The following is an 18,624-nucleotide window of genomic DNA, read 5'->3' on the forward strand; positions in this document are numbered from 1 at the left end:
AAAAATTAAATAAGGGCTAATTACATCTAGAATATAGGACCAACTAAAATTACTTATTTAGTTGTTTTTCAACTCTTACTTTCAATACCCTCTATCTTGTGCTTGTCCATCTAAGGCTATCCTTGTACAAGACTTTCTCATTACCTACTAATTTGGCAACTAGATAAAGCTTCTTAATGATTCAGGCTATTTACTAGAATGCTACAATAGAGTGTCTTCTATTGAGTTTTGCTATGAGAAACTATTAAAACTGTTTAAAACTGGTATTGCCTTACACTGCTATTAGTCTCATGAGTATAATTTGTAAATAGATTTTGGTTGATATTTTGAGGTGCTGATAGTTGACAATCTTGACCACTATGTGGATAGTTTGAGAAAGTAAGTGTTTAAGGAGAAGTATTTACACATAACATTAAATTACTATTCCAATAGTAATCAGTTCAGGAAATGAAATTATAACTTAGATGGCAATAGTTAAGCTTAATCAGGACTGGGTCAGCGAGTACAATCTTCACATCTTTTCTTTCTGTATTCATTGAAAACCAATCTCGTGTTTACAGGAATTTTTAGCCTTTTCAGTCTATACCAATGGTTTTTGAAATGAGGCTGTTACATCCAATATTTATTTACTACCTTATATTTGAATTTATGTGGTAATTTTCATGACATCGTTTCAGAATTCAGAATGAAGACAGAAACTGGAAACCATATCATAATGCCTTAAATAAACCTGCATTATTCCTCCCAAACTTCTGCTTAGATTAAGTGATAAACCTAATATTAAAGAAGTGACTGTATATTTATGAGGGCAAGTAGTTGAATTCTAGACTGAGATTGACTATTGAAGTGATTGGATTAGATATGCCCAAATTGGGAAGTACATTTTGCCTTAATCTAGTAATTCATCTGCTATTATCATTCATATCCACCATCATACATAGACTCCCAAACATTTAAGCAAATATTTAAGCTCCCCAACATCTAGGCAATCTAGCACATGCAATAAAGTCACAGAGGATGTTTACTAATGGATGTTTGACAACATTTCTAGTCCTTCCCTAATAGATCTCCTTGCCAGTTAGAACTCCCTCAGTTGAGATGGAGTAAGTATAATAAGGCTTAGCCAGGGCAGAAAGGGCTTGGTTTGATGTGAAATTCCCATCTTTGGGCTTGTGGGTTCCATCTCAAGGCAAGACCCATTTCCATGTGGACAGCCAGCCAGCGAAGAGCATTCATTTAGTGTTCTTTATTTCATTGTTGTGTGTTGCCTTTATTTCGCTCTTTCTCTCTTTTGCTATGTATATATTGCCTCTCTGCATGTATTTTTACCTCCCACCTTCTCTGGAGGCATATCAGCTAGGACCATAATCAAAGAACACAAAATGAGCAAAGGAGGTGGTGGAGTGTTACCTTTCAGGCAGAGAATATCAAGCCAGATGAGCTCAGTTTTATGTTCTCAGTAGGGTGACACAAATATTATGAGCTGTAATTAGCACATCCTTTGAGAAAGAGAGCTCTCTTTCGATTTACTTTACAAAACCTTAGTTTGTTCTCACAACCAATAATGGGCATGAAATTAGTAAGATCAACTCAGATAATGGAAATGTAGCAGTTTAGTAAGTTAATTCTCATTACCAAAAGTTTTAATTAATGTGCTCACTACATTTATCAATCAACTACTAATATATTGTATATGTTTATCTAGCTATATATACATAAATATAAACATATCTATATATCTAACTACATAAATATATACATATCTATATATTTAGCTTTCGCTGCCTACCGCAACAACGTGTCACTTCGGAGGCAGACTGGGACTGATCATAGACTCAAATAGCTGTAAGCAGAGGTCTTTTTACTTTTCTGTCTTTTCTTCTTTGTCTGTCGTCTCCCTCTTCTTTCTTCCCTTCTTCCCTCCCCCGGAAATCCTCCACCATTTATATCATACAGCAGCCAATCACAATAAAGGTCGTCTGCGCACACAGCAAGCATACATGGAAAAATCTAGTGGTCACGCTCTATCCACCAGCATGGAAGAAACAAATCAACCAATGCAAAGAAACTTCCTGTTCAGAAAGTACTGACTCGCCCTCTTTTGCGAGCTGCCAGGCGCCAGCTAATCTTACTTCCTCAGGAGGATGAAAGCAATGTCTTCAACATTTAGCTACATATAGATAGATAGATAGATAGATAGATAGATAGATAGATAGATAGATAGACAGATAGATAGATAGACAGATAGATAGATCTCTCTCTATATATATGTAGCTCTCTAGCTAGCTATATATAATCATATTTAAATATTTATAGCAATAATTTCTTTATTGTTGGTCATTGGGCTTGAACTCTGGGTTTGGGCATTGTCCCTGAGCTCTTCAGCTCAAGATTACCACCATACCCCTTGAGCCACAGTGCCTCTCCCGGTTTTCTGGTGGTTAACTGGAGATAAGAGTTTCATGGTCTTTAGTGCCCAGGCTGGCTGTGAACTGTGATCCTCAGATCTCAGCCTCCTGAAGAGCTAGGGTTACAGGCATGCAATTAAGGCAACTTTGTTTCAGAAAGGTAACCCTTTTACCTGAAATTACAAATGAGACATTATCCATCTACAAATATGTCAACTATTACAAAAATTTCATGAACTTCAACAAGGCATGAATCAGCTCAGAATACATAATAAAATAGGATAGAATGGGTGCTTGTAAATTAAAGAAACTTATTCTCTTACATTTCTGAAGATGGACAGACATGTCTGAGATTAGAAAGCCAACTTGTTCCGCCTCTGGCATCTTTATGTCTTGTTCACATATATAGATAGCCACTGCTGGCCCTCCTCCTCCTCTTCCTCCTCTTCCTTCTTTTCCTCCTCCTCCTCCTTCTCCTCCTTTTCCCCTTCTTGCCTTTCTTCTGCTTCTTCTGGCAGTACTGGACTTTAAATTTAAGACTCAGATATATGCATTTGCTAGGCAGGTGCACTACCCCTTGGGCTGTGCCCTCAGATGTTTGCTTTGGTTCTGTTTTGAATAGGTTATCTGATCTATTTTATTTCATTTTTTGCCCACATATCAGTCACATAGTACACATACTATTGTAACTAACTTACTGTTTTGTGATGGGTTTCACTACATTTTCTGTGGGCTGGTCTGAAACTGAGATCTTTTACCACCCAAATAAGAGATGTGAATAACCATGCCCTGACCAAGCAGGGAAGACAGACAGACAGAGACAGAGAGAGAGAGAGAGACAGAGAGAGAGAGAGAGAGAGAGAGAGAGAGAGAGAGAGAGAGAGAGAGAGAGAGAGAGAGAGAGAGAGAGAGGGAGGGAGGGAGGGAGGGAGGGAGGGAGGGAGGGAGGGAGGGAGGGAGGGAGGGAGGGAGGGGAGGGAGGGAGGGAGGGAGGGAGGGGGAGGGAGGAGGGAGGGAGAGGGAGGGAGGGAGGGAGGGAGGGGGAAACAAAGAGAGAAAAAAGAATGAAGTATGAGAGACATAGAGATCATGTGAGTTGCACATTTAAAAGAGGAAGAAATTTTAAAATCTGTCCTCTTCCTAATTCTACCAATTCTAGAACGATTATTATTTTATTAACCTCAGTTAGCTCCAGAAAGGCCTAAAATTCAATGCAGTATCAAGGAGTTGGGGTGGATATGGAAGCATTTTGAGCTTCAACACATGATGTCTTTGGAGACACAATTTACTTTATAGTAGAAAATTTCTCCTAAAAATTAGATTCCTTATTTAGCTATAAAATCATAATGGAGAATCAGATAGGGCTGATAAAATGTAGATCAATACTCTTTATTAAATTTCACAGATAAAGTAATTGGCTTTAGAAAAGGATTTCTTTCTTTAAAAAAACTGTGGCATTTACTTTAAAATTCTTTTAAAAATTCTCTTTTCTTTTGCAATATTTTTTTCAGCTAAAATATGTATTAGAATATATGTTGGTGAGTACTCTAGAAAATTTTAAATTTGTAAGAAGTTGGAAAAAGAAAATGAGAAGGCTATTATTCTTTTTTCTTTATTCCTTAAAATATCTTTTAAAAAACCAATAATGTAAGAATGCACCCAGCTGTTTGCCTATAATTATAATTTTTGCTGTAAGGAATTGCACCTGTGTAATAGTTCATTACAAGGTATTGTCATTTTGATTTTACAACCAAAATGTCTCATTTCCTTACAGAAAATAGTTTTCTCATATGTGCTTACTAAACTTTCTAAGAGAATTTTTTTATTGTCTTTGGCAACATTATTCCTTAGGAAATAAGGCACAAATGGGCTTGTTAAATACTCATATTGCCTCTTAGTTTCCCATGTTCATCTGTTTGAGAAAGTTATCTAATGTGGATTCCCAAGATTTCAATAAAAGTTACACTAATTATTGAATGTCCATCAACATTTAAATTTTACATACAGGATATTAGTACAAAATCTAATAGCTTATCAATAGGAGAGAGAAGCAGTTTTTTTGCCTTAGCGAAGATAAAGGGAAGTCAAGGTTAGAATGAAGTGTTAGTATAATATAGATGAGAGGCAGAGATAGGAACATTAAGACTAGAGAACAATTTCCTTTATAGATTCAGCAGTGTTTTGCCTGAGATCACTATGATTGCAAATTCCTTTAACCTGGCTATGAAAACAATTCCATTACATTCTTTCTGCATTTACTAAGATGGTGCCTTATAAAACCAATGTCAAATGATTTCTGTATTTTAAATACAAAGTTCCTTGTAAAAATTCAAAAATTTTACATTTGAAAGAAAATTATTGTGAATTGAGGAGCAATAAATAAAGCTTCTAAGAAACACAGGAAAAAATAAATAAAAATATGAAATACCTGACAAGTCAAATATTAGTTACTACCACTTTTTGAAAAATATCACTTGATATTTCAGTTCTGCTGATTATCAAACAGCAGGGCTTAGTGATTTCAAACAATTGTTATATCAGATTGTATTTGTATTTGAAGTTCTAGAAATGACTTGGAAAAATGACTTTTTGCTTTTGCAGAAGTCATTTTGGAAATAACTTTTGCTAAGGAATTCTGATGAAGTTTTTTTTCAGTTTTTTGTTTTGTCTTACTTTTTCTTTTTTTAGTGTATTGTTTGCTGTTATTTCTTTTGTCTTTCATATTGTTCTCCTCTGCTTTATTTCCTGTGTTCAGTACCCTTTGTCATGTATAAGCTTGTCTTATTTGGGGAAGGGAAGGAGATTTACAGAGATGGGACGGGGGAGAGCCAATGCAACAGTGATACTCACTAGACACTAGTTGAGAAATGAGCTTCACAACTTGATGGGAAGTGGAGTCTGAGAGAGGGAGGGAAGGTGGGGGAAAATGAAGGTGGGAGTATAAATATTTGAAAAGAAAAGTACTCATTACCTTACTTATGTAACTGTAACTCCTCCCTACATCACGTTTATAATAAAATCAAACTTAGAAAATATTCTCATGATAGATAGTTCAAGTAATCTTTTAGGCTAACTAGGCTCATAATTTTCATAACAGGGGAAAATGATATAGTAATGTTGTTCTACAGTGGTTATTATATTTACTATTTGATTTAAAGACAACTGTGCTGAGTTCTAATGGGAACTGATTTAGCAGGCTATGGGTAGGTAGCTCAGAGTCTGTATAGGTAGGTAGGCAGCTCAGATCCTGTAGTCCAAAGGAAGATTGAGTTGAAGACCGAAATGCTGAAAGGTGATATCCAGTAATACATGAATAATCCTTACAGTGTGTGGGAAAAAGATGAGAAGGGAACGAAGAAAAGAGAAATGATGGTATATAGCCAATGTGATAACAATTTAGATTATCTTGATAAGCCAGGAAAAACATTCATACCCTTAAATACATTGTCCCTTTTTCTAACGTAACTATCTTGCTTGTTTAACAAATTTAAGTGATTCCTCAGTTGATAGTATGAAAACTTCAATGCTCGAAAATGTTGACTTCTGTTTAGTTAATTGTTTTTAGTTTCTATTGCTTATGTGAATATGACCAGCTTATGCTTTATGTGAGTTGAACAACCATGTGTAGAAATACAAGGTCAAGTTTAATGTCAGCATCTCTACTGATCTGACATTGCATAGGGTAACCCAGGAAAAACTATAAAACTTGGCTTTTCTTTAGCTTCATAGAATTAAGGGTCTTCTGTTTTGTATATCAGGTTCTCTATCTTTTTTTAACAATATAAAGGGACTTTCTGAAGCATCATCTGCTTTGAAAAAAAAATCTGTCAATTTTGGCAGTCACCCACTATTCAAAAGAACTGACAGGATCTCATTTGAGAGCAAAATGTGATGCTTTTTTAATACAGGCATTTGTATTGATTTGCCTTTGATGTAGAAACAATCTCCTGAGGAAGTCTTTCATTTGGTTCACATTTATTACAAATGGCATGTAAATCTTCCCCCTGAATGTTTATTTACTCATTTTTAAAATGTATTACTTTCTGAAAGGACTTAATTCCTCTCTCTTTCCTATTGTAAGTTGCTCGACGATTCTCATTTCTTGAATTTAAAAATGAACAATTTGTCCCTTTTGACAAGACTCTAAAGACATTGTATATTTCCTCATGCTTTCTTTTTCTCTCCTATAGCACATAATTTACTTTTTATTTGGCAAAGATAATATTTAAATTGTGAAAGCAAATAAAGTATTCTATGAGCATAATTAGTCTTGATTCTGCAAAAAATCACCTTTTTTATATAGAGGTTTAGGGAAGAACTAGATCTAAAATGGCTTGAGTGTTGTGAAGACAAGTATTGAGTTCTAGAAATTGAAGAGCAAGGTCTACTTTACTCAAGCAATCATCTCCACATTCAAAATAACCAGGACTCATCTGTGTTTCTTTAGTGCTCATCCATATTCATTTATTCATTTCACAGCATCCCATATTTACCTACGGTATACTAAATAGAGATAGAATATGAACTAGCATGAAAATGGTAGATTCTTAAAAGTGCTGCCTATATTTTGTCAGACTTCTATCTAGAAGCTCACAACGATCTTATGGTTAAGATATGTTATATTTAATTTAGCTTGTTGTTAATAAATACACCATATTTCTAATATTTTTGTTAATAGGGATTGTGGTGCTTACATGTAGATCATGGTGTGCAGCCTCCAGCAAGGGCTCTGTGGGTTGCATCACAGCATGGTCAAGAAGAAAAGTGGAAATGCTAAGCAGAAGCCCAGATCTTACTATAACTTACTGGTATGTAAACAAGCTTATTCTCTGGAGACATTCAGTTCATTCAGAGAGACCAACACCAACCCAGTCACAAAGATGACCTAATTAATGCCCATTAGGCCCTTCTTCTTCAAAGAGGCCATCACCACATCAGCCCTGCAGGGGATCACTCAGCACTCACTCTGCACTAGTAGCAAAAGTTTCCCCACAGCTATGGCAGGAAGAGAGAGAAACAAACTTTTCAAGTTAGAGAACTCTGTGTAAAGTCTGGTTCTCTTGGGGAAATATTGAACAAAAATTTTATCCCTCCAGAAAAAAAGTATATTTAACAATTCCAACTCTCTGTCTTTATCTTTTATCCAAGCACGGGAAGAGAATGCTATGTTGCATAGGTTTAGCAACATAGGCTTACAAAGGGAATGAGATTTGGATATAGACACCTTCCCTGGGATACAGTTTCACTCCGTATCAACAGGATTGTGATATAAAAAAACTTGGGGAAAAAACTGCAAAAAAAGGAATTTAAAAAGTAGTAGTCTGGGACTAAGGTCTGGTCTTAGGGCTCTGGTATCTGCAGATATGGGGAAGAAATATCATAGCTTATTTCCTAGTAGTATAGCCTAAATACTCATATTGATATTGATATTCTTTATCTCTCAATTCTTATTGCTCACATTATTGTTTATTTAAATTATTAGAAGTGAAAGGTAAAAACAATCTGGAGAGATGTAATGAGCAAAGGATGAGATTTGAGAATGACACAGGAAACATATCAAAATGATCAGATAACAATTATATATAATTATGTATTTTACAACATATTATATTGTAAAATTAATATGTAACATAATTATATATAATTGTAATTATAAACTACTATCAGCACTCCAAAGGTGATAGTGAAAAGTTTATAATCTAGAAAACATAAAATTTTTAAAGGATGATAGAAACTCTAAAAAATGAAAAAAATATGGAGTCACATTCCTGTAATAAAAATAAAAGCTGTGAATGGTGGCTTCGATTTTTAAAAAAGGCTAAAGAAAACAAATAGTGACAATAGGGCATTAAACAAAGGGGAAAAAAGAAATAATTTTGAACAGTATATTATGAAAACCCCTTGTTTCCATTTCTTGGATTTCATTTTCATAAGCTTTATCTTATATGGTCATATGCACCTATTTGTCTTGTGCCCATAAATTTAATTTGTGAAAGGAAGGGGAATCACAGAAACAACAGGACAAAGGGTGAAACAATGCAATGGTGGTACTCACTAAACAGTATGTTGGAAATGAACTTTACAAACTTGGTTGGAGGAAAGTTGGGTGAAAGAGGAAGCAGGGGAAAAGGACTGAGGGGTAAACACTGTACAAAAAGAAATGCACTAATTATCTTACTTATATAACTAACCCCTCTGTATGTCACCTTACAATATAAATAAAACAAAAGCAAACAGTGAGCTTAAATGAGTCAACAAAAACTTCCTAGATTAAATGCAAAGAGGAAGTAAAAACATGTAGCTAAGGAACAAAAACAGCTATTATAGTGTGGAATAATTTCAAATGATTTCAAACTGGATCATCTAAAGATGTAACAATGCTTGACAAGAAATGTACTGGCCACCTTACATATGTAACTGTAACCTCTCTGTATATCACATAGACAACTTGAAAAAAAAAGAAGCAAAAGAGAATAATGTAGATATAGTTGAAATGACAGTGGCTGGCAATTTTCCAAAATTAGTGATAAGCACCAAATTAGAGATACAGAAAGTTCATAAACTGCTAACCCAGATATCTTCACCTGAAGCAGAAGATCATGTTGGTAAGTAGAATCCGCATATTACAAAGCTACATTCTTGATTCCAAATATATAACATTCTGGAAAAGTCAATATCACTGCATGCTACAGTGATATTCATAGGACAATAGCTTGTAAACAAACTTTACAACTTGGGAGGGACTGAAGGAGGGAAAGTAAGAGAAAAACATGGGAAGGGGTAGCAATATTCAAGAAGTACTGTACTCATTACTTCTTGGACATAATTGTAACTCCTCTATACATCATCCTGGCAATAAATAAAAAGTCTGCAGGTAAACCTCTCTGTAACTAGGAAAGTGCAGAAAGAATATAAAACATTAAATACAGCCGACTGTTTAGAGCAATAAAGGTTAGTCTTTGTGAAGCTATAATGCTGTATACATGATTTTATGTTCATTGCAAACATTTATTGTACATTACAAAAAGTGAAAATTAATACATAAAAATTAGAACAAAACAAGCATAGGTTCTGTACCTTAGGATGAAATGAACATTGTGACTAAAAACTTTAACTGCATTATAAATTTCAAAACAGCTTCATTATGATGGTGGAAAAGTTATTGACCTAATTAATTTGGAAATCAGTGGAGGTTGTAAGAGGAAAGGTGAAACAAACTCCATATGAGCACATCCATTAAGTTCTTTCCTAAAGTATGAGCTAGCATTTTGATTCACCTGGTTATTGGTGCTCTAAACTTAATTCATGAAACATAGCCCATGCTAGAGGGAAAGGTCACCAATATAGAAATGAAGGACATGATATTTACATGTGAATGTATTTTAGATGAGGACATGATATTTACAAATGAATGTATTTTAGATGACACCCAGTATAGACTTCTACTTGGTTTAATATTGATTCAAGTTTTCTTATGCATAAATATTGATAGATATGGGCACAAAACAAGTGAGTATACATGTTTCTTCTTATCTGACGGTTAAGACAGCCTAGTAGCAGTGAGACCACCTAACCACACTAACATACACAGCTTGCTTCTGAAGATTTCTGGGTTCTCCAATCCTTTTCACTGGTCCACGTATGGTTTCACCATGCTTGTTGTTCTGTATTGTTTGGTGGTACTTGAGTTTGAATTCAGGACCTTCATACATTATGAGCATATTTCCAGACATGTTGTCACTTATTATTTTTGATATGGGGGGTGGGGAGGGTTGCTTCCTGACCAGAGATCATTCCCAGACCATCATCTGTGTATTTTTTATATACTTTTTATTGTAATTAATAGAAGGGTTACATTATATTTGAAAGATAGAAGGTGCATTAATTCACATACATTGATACCCTTTCTCATGTCTTGGTCCCCATTTCCCTCCCCCTACCCCCACCCCTTATCTTGTTTTCCCCCCTTCCCTATCCAATTTCAAATAACCAAATACAAATATATCCAATATATAAGATAACAAAGTGAGATACCGTAACAATATGAGATAACCAAGGGACAGCAAAAGAGATGAGAGATAACATAGTACATTAAGGACAACAATCACGCATCATGTGGCTTTTGTTTCTATATCCTAGAAGTCCTTTCATTTAGCGTCATACTATATGGCCTTATGTATCTAGGCTTTGCTCTATTGCAAATCTCTGCTATGAGAGCCCAAGGTTCCTACTGATTATTACAAATGAGGGAAACCATTGAGAGTGCAAACTCGTTCAACCACTATGGAAAGCAGTATGGCAGTTCCTGAAAAGACTAAAGATAGAGCTCCCCTATGACCCAGCAATTCCACTACTAGGCATTTACCCAATTGTCCAGAAACAAGGACATACTAAATCCACTAGCACAAAGATGTTCATTGCAGCACTATTCACCATAGCAAAGATATGGAACCAACCCAGATGTCCCTCAGTTGATGAGTGGATCAACAAGATGTGGTATTTGTACACAATGGAATTCTATGCTGCTGTCAGAAAGAATGACATCACCCCATTTGTTAGGAAATGGAAAGACTTAGAAAAAAATCATATTAAGTGATCTGTGTATTTTAAGCTGCCTGTTTTTTTCCGGGATGCCACTGCATCCAGCCTCATTTTGTTGAGATGGAGTCTATCAGACTTCTATTCCTGGACTTTCCAGGTAATGTTCTAGAACCATTGGACTTTTTTTTGGAAGCACTATCCACAAATATTAGCCTCAGATGATAGGCTCTTTGTACAATGCTAAGTTATGGGTTGAGAGTCTCTTGGGAACTATTCTGTCTGGGCAGGCCTTGATTAGCAATCCTTCCATTTTCAGACTTCTGAGGAGTTAAGCTTAAAAGCACAAGTCACCGACTGTGTCTATTTTCACATTAAAAAAAAAGGTTTGCACTCTTTGCAAAAATCTTTCAAGATGTTATTCAGCTGATAAGTCTGTTTTCACAGGTTTGTTTGTTTGTTTTGTTTTCTGTAGGTCATGGCATTTGAACTCTGGGCCTGGGCTGGGCGCTATCCTTGAGCTTTTCAGCTCAAGGTACTGCCCTAACCCTAGGCCTGGGCATTGTTCCTGAACTCTTCAACTCAAGGGTACCGCCCTCTCCTGAGCCACAGCCTCACTTCCCATTTCCTAGTGATTAGAGATGAGTCTCATATTCATTAGTGTTTTGAACCTCCATCCTCAGATCTCAGCCTCCTGAGTAGTTAGGCTTACACGTGTGAGCCACTGTGCCCTGCTGATTTTCATGTTTTTATTCAAGGTCATAGTCACTAAATTCCATTTGTCAAGAGATAAAAAAAGAAGAAAAATGCAAAGGTAAAATATAAATGTCTGAAAATTAAAATGATGCTTTTACAATGCCCAAGGAGAGAACATAGAAGAAAATAAAGTGTTGGCATGTGATTTAAGTAAAACACTAAAAAAATGTACATGCATTGGAATTTAGCTGGATTCACTAATCAACTAGTGCCACAAGCTAATTTCTTCAGTGCTTCAAAAAAATACAAAAACTTCCTAGTGCTTCTCTTTTCTATAGTAAGGTAGGTAAAGTATATTTTTCCCTCTGAATTATTTGAAGGAATAATATTGAAACATAGTTTCAACATTAAATTGTTGATGTGCAATGTCATTGTATAAAGATAAGACCCATTTATTTTTATGCAGTTGTTTACCAATACAGTTTATTCAAAGCTGTTCAGCTAAGTAGAAACATAGAAATTTTTATTTATGCTCCTGTCATCCACACAAATTTATGTGTACATAATGCTCTGAAAACTTTCCTTAGTATGTTGAAATTTTAAAGTCATTTAGTCATTATAAAAAATAATCTTTGAACTCTTGCAGATTACCATACTGAATTATCAATTTTGTCTTCAACTAAAGAAATGTCAACCTTTAACTTAGAAGTATGATTTAGAAAAACTGACAGGAGAATGTAGTCCTAATATTCAATGCCTATCTTATGATATGAGGAAAATAGAGGGCAGGGATGGGTTCAGAGGGATGGGGAGATTGATGAAAGATGTGACATCAGTCAAGATGCATTTTCCTTATAAACTGATTTGTTGAAAGTCGCAGTCCCTTTGAACAACTTAATAAAGATAAGGAAGATGCAACTAAAAATAGCCAAATGCATAAAATTAAATTACATAAATGAAACAATCAATTTAAAAGAAGTAATCTCGTCCATTCTGCATAAATCCCATTAAAATATAGTCTTCTTAGTAGCTTTTTTTGTACGAGTTAAATAAGCAATTATAAGCATTTGATATCGGTAGTGATATAACAAAGTAGAAACTACATAAAATTCTTTTCCATGCTAATGACATTTTAAAGCATACTTTGTGCTATAAAACTGATAATCAATGTTAATAAATTCTTTAAAAAAAAGAGAAAGGTATCAATGTGTGAGAAGTAATGCACCTACTACCTGACCAATATAACTGTAACTCTACATTATCCCAACAATAAAAAAAATGAAACGACATAAATGAGGAATATCACTTGTAATTGAATTCAATACCATAATATTTTTAGTAAAAGTACAACAATATATGGGCAAGATTCTACACAGAAGTCTAAAATTTGCTGCTGAGGAAACTTTCAAGCAGCTGAAAAAAATGCGAGGGACATGTCAAGATTTCTGTATTCCAAGATTTAATACTGAATATGTGAGTTTCTGTAAATTATGTAGAGATCCTACAACATTCCAGCACCCTTGAACTGAAAGTGCTTCGCGCTATTTAAATATAAATTTAAAACATTAAAAAAACTGATATACAGTAAAATTTTGAGACAGCTGTAATTTTATTCTTAATATTATGTACCAGGATGAAATTTTCTTGTCTGTAATTTCTAATTAAATTCCTTAATTTGTCCTAGTTTTGTTCTTCTGTTCAGGAAAACAATCAGCATCCTCTTGTCTCTAGAATTTGTGCTGAGTAGATCACCATATATTTTCTTTAGAAAAACTGTGTTATAATGAATACTTGTCTATAAACTGCTCTTTTTTATACGTATAGACTTTCAGAAAATATGATTGTTTAAGGTGAAACTCTGTTAAGTACTTGACATCCAATTCATTCAGAAATCAATAGAAACCTTGAAACAAGTATAAAACTTTTCTTAAATTTTTTTATATTTACTTCCACTATGTCTTATAACTTAACCTCAACATCATATCTTTGATAAATAAAAGCATATGTCAGTCTAGGAAAAACCACGAAAGTCTAACAGAAAAGGAGATTTAAAAATTAGGACAGTGATGGCCGGGAGTTTGGCCTAGTGGTTAAAGTGCTTGCCTAGCATGCATGAAGACCCGGGTTCGATTCCTCGGTACCACATACATAGAAAAAAAAAAGCCGGAAGTGGTGCTGAGGCTCAAGTGGTAGAGCTCTAGCCTTGAGAAAACCCAAGGACAGTGCTCAGGCCCTGAGCTCAAGCCCAGGACTGGCAAAAAAAAATTAGGACAGTGAGAGGCATGGTTCAAGAAGTAGAGCATTTGGAAATAAGTACCATTGGTTCATTCCTAAGTAATGTCAAGATGAAAAAAGAAATTGGCAGGATATGAATCAGCTTTTGGTCTTGGAACTGTGAAAAATCCAGAAACTTAGTCTGGTTTTGTGGTCTCCTTCTTCTGGTTTCTGCCCTGATTTTGCCTCCATCAGTGTCTCCTATCTGCTTCTGTCACTCTTGGTATTTTTAAATTTTCTGATTTTGTCAATTATGAGGTTTGAACTGAGGGCCTGGGAGCTATACGTGCCCTCTCTCTTTTGCTCAAGGCTACAGCTTTATCATTTTGAGCCACAACATCACATATTGCTTTTGTTGTTGTGGTAGTGGTGGTTTTTTCATTTTTGTTTTGTTTTTATGGTTAATTGAACATAAGTGTTTCACAGACTTTCCTGCCCATGCTTGCTTTGAACAGTGATCTCAGCCTCTGTGTAGTTAGAATTATAGGCCTGGGCCACTAATGCCTTGCCATTCTTGTTTTTTTTTTTCATGTTCTATCTCCATTATTGTTTGATTCAACTGATTATTGAATTAGTAAAAACTCTATGGACTAGTAAGTTTGTAGAAGGCTATCGTAAGGAAGGAGAGAACAAGTGATTTATTTTTTGCCAGTCCTGGAACTTGAACTCAGGGCCTGGACACGGTTCTTGGGTATGTGACACCTAGGAATCAAACCCAGAGCTTCATAAATGCTAGGCAATCACTATCCTTAGGCTATGCTCCAGCCCAGATACATGATTTTTGTGAAATACATTTGTTAGAGCTAAAATATTTCCCAATACTATGACTTTGTGCCTGAATGCCTAGGTACTACCTGAAACTTGAAAATCAAACTGTTCAATTCCAGCATGCCTGGAGACATCTGATGCTGTTGAAAATGTTGTCAATTTGGAATTCGAATCAGAGTTCAACTTCAGATAAACTAGCAGTGGAATAATATTTTTTAAAGGTAGGTGATAGACATGGACTGTGTAGACTTCAGGTCAATTTTCTGACTTATTTCTTCATGCTGTATTTCATAACAGTTTGGAAGGGTAGGGAGTAATGGTGTTTAACTTTAGTCAATGCCTGAGCACAAAGGAAAAAGAATAATCTGGAAAAAGGAATTAGGATATGGAGTATAAAAGGAAATAACAGGATAACAAATAGTTCAATTCAATAGAATGAAAATGGTGGCGATGAATTAAGAATTCATTTAGTAAAACCAGGGCAATGTAGAATGAAAAAAACTGAAATTAGCTTCTTACATTTGACAATAGTAGTTTGCTTACAATGAGATGATGCAGTTATAGATTTTCCAAGTATAAGTGATCATCTCAGCCATTGTTTGTCTTGTAAAGCTGAAGGCTATATTTATTCAATAATTTTTTTCAAGTTCATCAGAATCCTTCCAAGGATAATAAATCTTGGTATAAGGTATAAGGTAATAAATCTTGGTATAAGACCATAGCAAATGTTTGTTAGTAGTGTGTATTCGTTGATAATACATTTCAAGAAATAGAGTAATGCAGGCTTGATTATGATACCAAGGGAATCACAAAGGGAAAAGAGCCATCTCTTTCATGGATGGAGCCAAGGATTGCTTCTCAACTGTGAGAATTTGTGAGCTGTATCTCAATTGATCCACCTGGGAGTTCTGTATGTAGAAAAACATTCTATATAGTTAAAAGCTTTATAAAAGTTTTGTACAATATATTTGACAGAGTACAGAAGGATGTGATCAAAACTAGGAGTTAAGTACCATTTCCACGATTTAAAAATATTATTAGACTGCAAATAAAAGAGTAAGTACTGACACTTATACAATATACAGTTCAATGAACAACAATCAATATTATAAACAAGCATTTCATAGAAAATAAAGTGTGAGTACATCTGGTGAAATGTTAAATCTCAAAGAAAATTAAAATGCAAATTATCTATACTCATTCAAATATACCCTGAAATTGAAAATGTTGAGGTATTTACTTAAATTTTATCAGCTCAGACAGATATCTGAGGCTTATTTGAAGGGAGCACCTTACAACTTCCTATATACTTCAACTACTTTATTAATTCTATTTTCTTTTTTCCCCATTTATTTTTATTGCAATTAATAGAAGGGTTACATGATATTTGCCAGATAGAAGGTGCATTAATTCACATATATTGATACCCTTTCTCATGTCTTGGTCCCTATTTCCCTCCCCCCCACCCCCACCCCTCATCTTGTTTTCCCCCCTTCCTTATCCAATTTTTCTGTTTTCTTTTCTGGAATATTTTTATAGAAAATACCACCAGTTCTTCCTTTAATTTCCTAATATCTGCTTATTGCCTTTTTTCTTTTTCCTAGCTCCATTAAAATATTTAATGGCAAAGTTAAAGTGAAAATAATACTGACACCATTGATTCAAAAATTTTATTTGTTTAATTTTGGGGGTGCTCTGAATAGAACCAGAGCTTTGTGCATCCTTGGCAACTACTATGCCACTGACTTTCCCCCTGAACCTTAAAGCTTAATTAAAATATATACTTTGGTTTTGAATTTTACTGTGCCAATTAAAAATTAAAATGTGAGCCCCTCTTAAGAATATTACTTCAAAGATGTGTTTACTGATGCATTAAAAGTTCCAAAGTCATAAATTTGTCATTGAAGCAACAACATTCAGCTGAAATACTAATTAATATAGGGCAGGAATCATAAATTAGACAATATTATTAAAAAGAATATTGCAAAGCAATTGAAATAATTAGGTAAATAAAAATACATACTACATGATAGTAAACTCAAATTCTGAAATGCATAATGCCAAAATATGTATTATGTTATATATATTCAGAGCATAAAATGGTGATTTCTCTTGGCTAAGGCTGTTTCTTTGTTTTGGAATGGTATTCCTATACATATTAGAGTATCAGACCATGTACATAGAACTTAGTGTTTCAGCATCTTTGCTAGTCTCAGCCTTTCCTCAACCTTTGCTTTGAATGTACTGGTTGTATTAGGCAACTTTCTATTATTGTAGCAAAATACAAAGTCACATCATCTTGAGTACTTATTTTGGAAATCACAATCTGTAATCAATTGGTGATGTCTTTGTACCTGATAAGATTATGGTGGGTGTATGAAACAGAGGAACCTGATCACCTCATGGTCAGAGGCAACAGTAGGGCAGGACAAGAACTGGGTACTGATATCTGCTTCCAGGGAACACTCCAATCACCTCATTTCTTCCTCTAGGCCTTGATCTTGCAAATCGCTATCGCTTCCTAATAGTTTTGACTTTTATACTATGCATTTATATGTGGATCTTTCTTAGTCATTTAAATCCACTAGTACTCTTGGCGACTTTAATGAGTCTTACATGTGTAAGACCTTTGGTTGAAGTATGTTTTGCTTAGCAATATAATCCTTTATGAAAAACTCCTATGCATCTCTATGGGCATGTACTTATATTAAATATCCTTGTCTTGCCAGATAACTGTTGTCGGTGAATAGGTGTTTGTGTGACCAGTAATATCAATTATAAGAAGACCTTTTTCTTTTCAATTTAGTTTTAATCATTAATACTTTTAATGGGTATGAAATGACTAAACAGGAATGACAATAATGGTGAAATTAAATGACAGTTAAAATAAATTCTGAATCAAATACACACACACACACACACACACACTAATGTGGTTAAAAAGAGATTGCAGTTAAATTTACATTTTAATAAATACTACTTTGAAATTGAGGATTATGAGATAGGAAAGAGGTATACAGAACACTACTTTAAAGGGTGGTTCCATAATCTATACATGATATAAGGACAAATCACCTTGTAATTCAATCAAATGTAGACATTAAGTTATCCCCATTAGTTTCTTGGTGAAGAGAGGAACATGTAAAAAACAAAATGAGAAAAGTTAAGCATCAGTTCTAAGACTGATCCAGCCTTATCAAATTTGGTTGTGAATCCATCTGATCCTGAACTTTTCTTGGCTTGGAGATCTTTTTTTGTCATTTCTATTTGGAAATAAAAATAGAAACCCTATACATCTATTAAAAGACAAAATTAACACTACTAAAACTAATCTTGGAATAATAAAAAGTTCGATCCCACAGTGCAAACCACAGTGGAATCCATAGGCAAGAGAACAAGTGAAATTGAAAATAGAATATCAGGGATTGATAATAAAACAGAGGATCTAGAACAAAATGTCAAAGGTATGGGGAAAAACACCAAGAAGCTAACAGAGGGAAATCCAAGAATTGGCAGACTCAGCTGGTAATCACAGGTATACTTAACTGAAATCAACAAGGGGTACTAATTCAATACTAAAGACACCAAAAATCCATTCAGTGAAATAACAACAGTGAATGTCCCCAAGTTTAGAGGGAAAATTTCACTCAACTAATCAAAGTATATAGAACCACTAGTTGAGACAATAAAAGAAGAAAGACTTCTACACACATCATATGGAAACAAGAGGTTTTTCTTTGTGATTGTTGTTCTTAATGAATTATGTGAACTTATTTCCTTTCTCTTTTTTTCACCTTATGGTTTATTTCATATTCTTACTGTGCCTGACTTTGGTACCTGGTGTATTGTATTTACATTTATTTGTTTAAAATAGGCAAGGTAAGGGGAAAAATAAGATGATTGGGAGGAGGTGGGGGAGGGAAAGGGGGAGAAAAACATG

At 34.6% G+C, this 18,624-nt stretch overlaps 1 pseudogene; it reads left to right on the forward strand.

The window, feature by feature from the left end:
- The first annotated feature begins 7,111 nt into the window (after positions 1 to 7,111).
- The window catches only part of LOC150060476 (26S proteasome non-ATPase regulatory subunit 11-like), a 36,088-nt pseudogene continuing 24,575 nt past the window's right edge, over positions 7,112 to 18,624 (forward strand).

This window comes from Megascapheus bottae, chromosome 7, assembly GCF_031878675.1.
Source record: "Megascapheus bottae isolate mThoBot1 chromosome 7, mThoBot2.hap1, whole genome shotgun sequence".
In the NCBI taxonomy this organism is placed as follows: domain Eukaryota; kingdom Metazoa; phylum Chordata; class Mammalia; order Rodentia; family Geomyidae; genus Megascapheus; species Megascapheus bottae.